The sequence below is a fragment of the Heptranchias perlo genome, unplaced genomic scaffold (assembly GCF_035084215.1).
Source record: "Heptranchias perlo isolate sHepPer1 unplaced genomic scaffold, sHepPer1.hap1 HAP1_SCAFFOLD_621, whole genome shotgun sequence".
Classification (NCBI taxonomy): domain Eukaryota; kingdom Metazoa; phylum Chordata; class Chondrichthyes; order Hexanchiformes; family Hexanchidae; genus Heptranchias; species Heptranchias perlo.
The window spans coordinates 100,001-107,500 of record NW_027139646.1 but is presented as its reverse complement, the minus strand read 5'-3'; the positions used below and the strand labels follow the sequence as shown (position 1 = coordinate 107,500).

Here is a 7,500-nt window from a genome sequence, read left to right as displayed (position 1 = left end):
TACCGAGCGCTCGGAGGTGCGGCGCTGCCCGCCGGAGGTACAGCGAAAGGCTGCAAACCGCTTTCCGCCTGCTAACTCGGCGGCCGTCAGACCGACCGACTCCGCTTTACCACCGGAGCTAGAGTCGGGCAAGGGGCACCGAAGGGTACCGGAAGGATCGCGTTCGCACGACGGGAAGTCGACTAGCGGGCCGCCGAAAGCGAGCCGGGGGCCCCCGGTTTTTCTGTCCCACCTGGAGACTGATATCTCAGGAAGGCCGAGGCCGATTTCCTCCGGGGACGGCTCGTCGCGTGCGGCAGGACGAGGCGCAGCGGACGGTACCGAGCGCTCGGAGGTGCGGCGCTGCCCGCCAGAGGTACAGCGAAAGTCTGCGAACCGCTTTCCGCCTCCTCTCACCGCACGGCTCTCCTTTTCACCCACTGGCGGATTTTCACCCTCCGACTGCTCGCTACCGTCCGCTGCGCCTGGTCCGGGCCCTGTCCATTGTCATGTTAATGGCAGGGCGGGGCAGGACTGCTTTCACCAGGAACCCGGTTTTCTGGGTCAGAGGTTCCAGGGGACCTGTTTTGTGCGGACTTCCCTGTGTCCGTCCCTCCCTGCCTGCCTTCCCCCCAGGACTTCCTTCTGAACACCTTTGTCGTTTGAGCGAGGGCCAAAAGCCTGCCTGTGAAAGGGAAGGATCAGCCGGTCAGCCCCCTGTTGGTCGCTGCTGCCAGTGCAGCAGGCGTGCGTGTGTATTCGGCCTCGTGTCCAGGTCCCTCAGGGACTTGAGGCAACTCTCCCCGGTGGTCTCGTGGTCAGGACCGGGCTTCGAATCCCGGTCGGGGGGGATGACTTTCTGCTGCAGATTAATTGGCACCTCTGAAAGAAAGTCTCCCCTCCTGAGCGTAAAGCTCCACCCTCACCACCACCGGCGCCTTTTCCACCCCTTGACAAACAGACAGACAGACAGACAGTCAGTCAGTCCAGTTCGGGAGCGCAGCTTTCATTTGGAAGCAGACCCTGCTTGTTTAAAGTCAACGACGCCAAGTTATTTTGCACTTTGAATTATATCGCTCCGTGCGAGCGGCACTCAGCCTTGGAGAAGAAAAAAATACCACTGAGCTGAGAAAGTTCTTTTTAAAACGGTTTCCTTCCACAGCAGCTCTGAGTGAGAGAGAGAGAGAGAGAGAGATATCAGCTTTATTCTCAGTAATAACACACACACACACACACACACACACACAGAGACACTGGGAAAGAGCTGTTTTTCCTTTTGAATATCTCCCCACGGGGAGCTGCACCGTTCCCAGAAACACTGCAATACTGGGTCGATGCGTAGAGTGGACAGAGCAAGCCCCTAGTCCATCTCCCTGTTCTAAAAATCAATTAAAAATAAAAGTACATAATATGTGTGTGTGTGTGTGTCGGTGTCAGTATCAGTCAGTGAGTCAGTGTCTCTCTCTCTCTCTCTCTCTCTCTCACTCAGAGCTGCTGTGGAAGGAAACTTTTTTAAAAAGAACTTGCTTATTGAAAGAAAGATGTGTCTCAAGCTGCCGGGCCCTGTCCATTCTCCTGTCAATGGCAGGACTGCTTTCACCAGGAACCCGGTTTTCTGGGTCAGAGGTTCCAGGGGACCTGTTTTGTGCGGACTTCCCTGTGTCCGTCCCTCCCTGCCTGCCTTCCCCCCAGCACTTCCTTCTGAACACCTTTGTCGTTTCAGCGAGGGCCAAAAGCCTGCCTGTGAAAGGGAAGGATCAGCCGGTCAGCCCCCTGTTGGTCGCTGCTGCCAGTGCAGCAGGCGTGCGTGTGTCCTCGGCCTCGTGTCCAGGTCCCTCAGGGACTTGAGGCAACTCTCCCCGGTGGTCTTGTGGTCAGGACCGGGCTTCGAATCCCGGTCGGGGGGGGATGACTTTCTGCTGCAGATTAATTGGCACCTCTGAAAGAAAGTCTCCCCTCCTGAGCGTAAAGCTCCACCCTCACCACCACCACCGCCTTTTCCTCCCCTTGACAAACAGACAGACAGACAGACAGACAGACAGTCAGTCCAGTTCGGGAGCGCAGCTTTCATTTGGAAGCAGACCCTGCTTGTTTCAAGTCAACGACGCCAAGTTATTTTGCACTTTGAATTATATCGCTACGTGCGAGCGGCACTCAGCCTTGGAGAAGAAAAAAATACCACTGAGCTGAGAAAGTTCTTTTTAAAAAGGTTTCCTTCCACAGCAGCTCTGAGTGAGAGAGAGAGAGAGATATCAGCTTTATTCTCAGTAATAATACACACACACACACACACACACACACACAGAGACACTGGGAAAGAGCTGATTTTCCTTTTGAATATCTCCCCACGGGGAGCTGCACCGTTCCCAGAAACACTGCAATACTGGGTCGATGCGTGGAGTGGACGGAGCAAGCCCCTATTCCATCTCCCTGTTCTAAAATTCAATTAAAAATAAAAGTAAATAATATGTGTGTGTGTGTGTGTGTGTGTGTGTCGGTGTCAGTATCAGTCAGTGAGTCAGTGTCTCTCTCTCTCTCTCTCTCTCTCTCTCTCACTCAGAGCTGCTGTGGAAGGAAACTTTTTTAAAAAGAACTTGCATATTGAAAGAAAGATGTGTCTCAAGCTGCCGGGCCCTGTCCATTGTCATGTCAATGGCAGGACTGCTTTCACCAGGAACCCGTTTTTCTGGGTCAGAGGTTCCAGGGGACCTGTTTTGTGCGGACTTCCCTGTGTCCGTCCCTCCCTGCCTGCCTTCCCCCCAGGACTTCCTTCTGAACACCTTTGTCGTTTAAAATAATAATAAATAATATGTGTGTGTGTGTCGGTGTCAGTATCAGTATCAGTCAGTCAGTCAGTGTCTCTCTCTCTCTCTCACACTCAGAGCTGCTGTGGAAGGAAACTTTTTTAAAAAGGACTTGCTTATTGAAAGAAAGATGTGTCTCAAGCTGCCGGGCCCTGTCCATTGTCATGTCAGTGGCAGGACTGCTTTCACCAGGAACCCTTCCCTGCCATTGCAGTGTTGATTTGGTCCTTATGCAAATTTTGGGGCGGAGCCAGCACACAAACGACCAATCACAGCAAAGTCCGCACTTTGCGAGCGCACGAGGTCGCGGCCAGCGTTCCAGTCCGCTCAGATCCAAATAAGCCCGAAAAGGAACACGCTCGATCTTAGCCAAAAGGCCGAGAAGCGATACCGCGCTCGATGCAAATTGATCTCGGGTCCTGTTTGCCCTCCCTCTTTGTTCTCTGGCTGCCGGTGTTGAAAGCAGTCTCGCAGCACTGCCGTTCTCTCCCACTCTGGCCACATTTTTTGCCACCGTTTCTAATTGCAACAGTGGATGAGTTTAAAGAAGTTGCCGTTTTTTCCTTTCTTGCCAGGATTGCTTGACAGATTGGTAAATTTGCCAGTAGGCCACCAATCAGATGGGGGAGGGTTGTGTCTCAACGGACCTCCGTCAGTCAGTCTCAGTCACTAACGAACTGCCGTGGAAGGAAACCTCTTTGACGTGACGTGTCTCACAATGAGCGAGCGAGTGAGATTGCAACGGCCAATTGAGAAAGAGGTGAGGTGCTGACAATCAGCAGCTCGTGTTGAAACATTCATTCCACGGCAGGCAAGACCAATCAAAAAAAATACTGCAGATGCTGGCTCGGCTCGGCTGGCTGGCTGGCTGGCTGGCTGGAAATGGGAAATAAAAACACAAGGCGTGTTAAAGGCTGGTTAAACTGTCGAAAGAAACAAGGCGTTAATGTTTCAGAAGCGCCTATTGAAAGACGTCTCTCAAGCTGCTCCCTGACTGGGCCCTGTCCGTTGTCATGTTAATCGCTGGTTAAACTGTCGGAAGAAACAAGGCGTTAATGTTTCAGAAGTGCCTATTGAAAGGTGTCTCTCAAGCTGCTCCCTGACTGGGCCCTGTCCGTTGTCATGTTAATCCCAGGGCGGGGGCGGGACTGCTTTGACCGGGAGACCTGTTTTCTGGGACGCAGGTGTGACATTCCAGGGAGGCACCTACTTTGTGCTGATTCGAAACGACCACGACAACGGCAACTTGCAGTTCTATATTACAACAACAACAACGCGCGTGTGGTAGTTGGGAGGGGCTGCGTTCGCGCTCTCCCCCCTGCATTGAAACTCAAAGTTCGATTTTCAATCCCATAGTCCACCAATCGGATGGGAGACGGTGTGTGTGTGTGTGTGTGTGTGTGTGTCAGTGTCAGTGTCAGTGTCAGTGTCAGTCTCTCTCTCTCTCTCTCTCTCTCTCTCACTCTTACTCAGAGCTGCTGTGGAAGGAAACCTTTTTAAAAAGAACTTGCATATTGAAAAAAAGATGTGTCTCAAGCTGCCGGGGCCCTGTCCATTGTCACGTTAATGGCAGGACGGGGCAGGACTGCTTTGACCAGGAGACCTGTTTTCTGGGACGCAGGTGTGAGATTCCAGGGGACCTGCTTTGTGCTGATTTCCCTGCCTCCCTCCCTTCCCCCCAGGACTTCCTTCTGAACACCTTTGTCGTTTAATCGAGGGCCAAAAGCCTGCCTGTGAAAGGGAAGGATCAGCCGGTCAGCCCCCTGCTGGTCGCTGCTGCCAGTGCAGCAGGCGTGCGTGTGTCCTCGGCCTCGTGTCCAGGTCCCTCAGGGACTTGAGGCAGCTCTCCCCGGTGGTCTCGTGGTCAGGACCGGGCTTCGAATCCCAGTCGGGGGGGGATGACTTTCTGCTGCAGATTAATTGGCATGAAGGAAAGTCTCCCCTCCTGAGCGTAAAGCTCCACCCTCACCACCACCACCACCGCCTTTTCCTCCCCTTGACAAACGGACAGACAGACAGTCAGACAGTCAGTCCAGTTCGGGAGCGCAGCTTTCATTAAGCAATGGCGTTTGTGACAACTCATCGTCTGACAGGTTGATGATTTCCCCACACGCCTCCTGCCGAATAAAAGGCTCACCCTCCCGGACACTACCCCCAGAATCACCCCCCCCCCGGGGTGAATATTAAGCCCGAGAACACCGACTGTAACCAACCGCAGTGAAAAGTTGAAGTGGCAACTCATTAACCAGATTTATTTTGGGCAACTCATTAACCAGATTTTTTGTTCATTTGGTTTATGAGTTGCCAAGTGTAAATCTGGTTAATGAGTTGCCACTTCAACTTTTCACTGCGGTTGGTTACAGTCGGTGTTCTCGGGCTTAATATTCGCCCCAGGGGGGGTGTATAGCGGGCGATGGCCGGTGTGGAGTGCGTTTTTTGGGGGTTGATTTTCACTTTGCCTCGCTGGTGGAATTTGTGGGAGGCAGGCAAGGGGATTGGTGTGGGCTGGTGGGCGGCAAGGGAGATGCTTGCTTCGGGGTGTTATCCTCACTTTGGTCCGCTGGTGAGAGTAGGCAGCGGCAGGCAGGCAGGCAGGCAGGCAGGCAGGCAGGCAGGCAAGTGTGATGTAGTGTGGGGTGCAGTGCAGTGCGGTGCAGTGCTGCCCTGTCGTTTATGAAAGGTTGTAATGACACTGCTTTGCAGCTGACCATGTCCACTGATTTGTGACGCCCGTATGGAGGCTGATATCTCAGGAGGGCCGAGGCCGATTTCCTCCGGGGACGGCTCGTCGCGTGCGGCAGGACGAGGCGCAGCGGACGGTACCGAGCGCTCGGAGGTGCGGCGCTGCCCGCCGGAGGTACAGCGAAAGGCTGCAAACCGCTTTCCGCCTGCTAACTCGGCGGCCGTCAGACCGACCGACTCCGCTTTACCACCGGAGCTAGAGTCGGGCAAGGGGCACCGAAGGGTACCGGAAGGATCGCGTTCGCACGACGGGAAGTCGACTAGCGGGCCGCCGAAAGCGAGCCGGGGGCCCCCGGTTTTTCTGTCCCACCTGGAGACTGATATCTCAGGAAGGCCGAGGCCGATTTCCTCCGGGGACGGCTCGTCGCGTGCGGCAGGACGAGGCGCAGCGGACGGTACCGAGCGCTCGGAGGTGCGGCGCTGCCCGCCAGAGGTACAGCGAAAGTCTGCGAACCGCTTTCCGCCTCCTCTCACCGCACGGCTCTCCTTTTCACCCACTGGCGGATTTTCACCCTCCGACTGCTCGCTACCGTCCGCTGCGCCTGGTCCGGGCCCTGTCCATTGTCATGTTAATGGCAGGGCGGGGCAGGACTGCTTTCACCAGGAACCCGGTTTTCTGGGTCAGAGGTTCCAGGGGACCTGTTTTGTGCGGACTTCCCTGTGTCCGTCCCTCCCTGCCTGCCTTCCCCCCAGGACTTCCTTCTGAACACCTTTGTCGTTTGAGCGAGGGCCAAAAGCCTGCCTGTGAAAGGGAAGGATCAGCCGGTCAGCCCCCTGTTGGTCGCTGCTGCCAGTGCAGCAGGCGTGCGTGTGTATTCGGCCTCGTGTCCAGGTCCCTCAGGGACTTGAGGCAACTCTCCCCGGTGGTCTCGTGGTCAGGACCGGGCTTCGAATCCCGGTCGGGGGGGATGACTTTCTGCTGCAGATTAATTGGCACCTCTGAAAGAAAGTCTCCCCTCCTGAGCGTAAAGCTCCACCCTCACCACCACCGGCGCCTTTTCCACCCCTTGACAAACAGACAGACAGACAGACAGTCAGTCAGTCCAGTTCGGGAGCGCAGCTTTCATTTGGAAGCAGACCCTGCTTGTTTAAAGTCAACGACGCCAAGTTATTTTGCACTTTGAATTATATCGCTCCGTGCGAGCGGCACTCAGCCTTGGAGAAGAAAAAAATACCACTGAGCTGAGAAAGTTCTTTTTAAAACGGTTTCCTTCCACAGCAGCTCTGAGTGAGAGAGAGAGAGAGAGAGAGATATCAGCTTTATTCTCAGTAATAACACACACACACACACACACACACACACAGAGACACTGGGAAAGAGCTGTTTTTCCTTTTGAATATCTCCCCACGGGGAGCTGCACCGTTCCCAGAAACACTGCAATACTGGGTCGATGCGTAGAGTGGACAGAGCAAGCCCCTAGTCCATCTCCCTGTTCTAAAAATCAATTAAAAATAAAAGTACATAATATGTGTGTGTGTGTGTGTCGGTGTCAGTATCAGTCAGTGAGTCAGTGTCTCTCTCTCTCTCTCTCTCTCTCTCACTCAGAGCTGCTGTGGAAGGAAACTTTTTTAAAAAGAACTTGCTTATTGAAAGAAAGATGTGTCTCAAGCTGCCGGGCCCTGTCCATTCTCCTGTCAATGGCAGGACTGCTTTCACCAGGAACCCGGTTTTCTGGGTCAGAGGTTCCAGGGGACCTGTTTTGTGCGGACTTCCCTGTGTCCGTCCCTCCCTGCCTGCCTTCCCCCCAGCACTTCCTTCTGAACACCTTTGTCGTTTCAGCGAGGGCCAAAAGCCTGCCTGTGAAAGGGAAGGATCAGCCGGTCAGCCCCCTGTTGGTCGCTGCTGCCAGTGCAGCAGGCGTGCGTGTGTCCTCGGCCTCGTGTCCAGGTCCCTCAGGGACTTGAGGCAACTCTCCCCGGTGGTCTTGTGGTCAGGACCGGGCTTCGAATCCCGGTCGGGGGGGGATGACTTTCT

General features: G+C 54.6%; 3 pseudogenes; all 3 read right to left on the bottom strand.

Moving 5' to 3' along the window:
• Nucleotides 1-1,272: 1,272 nt before the first annotated feature.
• LOC137317582 (U2 spliceosomal RNA) lies at nucleotides 1,273-1,391 on the bottom strand (annotated as a pseudogene).
• A 938-nt stretch (nucleotides 1,392-2,329) lies between these two features.
• LOC137317626 (U2 spliceosomal RNA) lies at nucleotides 2,330-2,446 on the bottom strand (annotated as a pseudogene).
• A 4,429-nt stretch (nucleotides 2,447-6,875) lies between these two features.
• On the bottom strand, nucleotides 6,876-6,994 carry LOC137317581 (U2 spliceosomal RNA; annotated as a pseudogene).
• Between the last annotated feature and the right edge of the window lie 506 nt (nucleotides 6,995-7,500).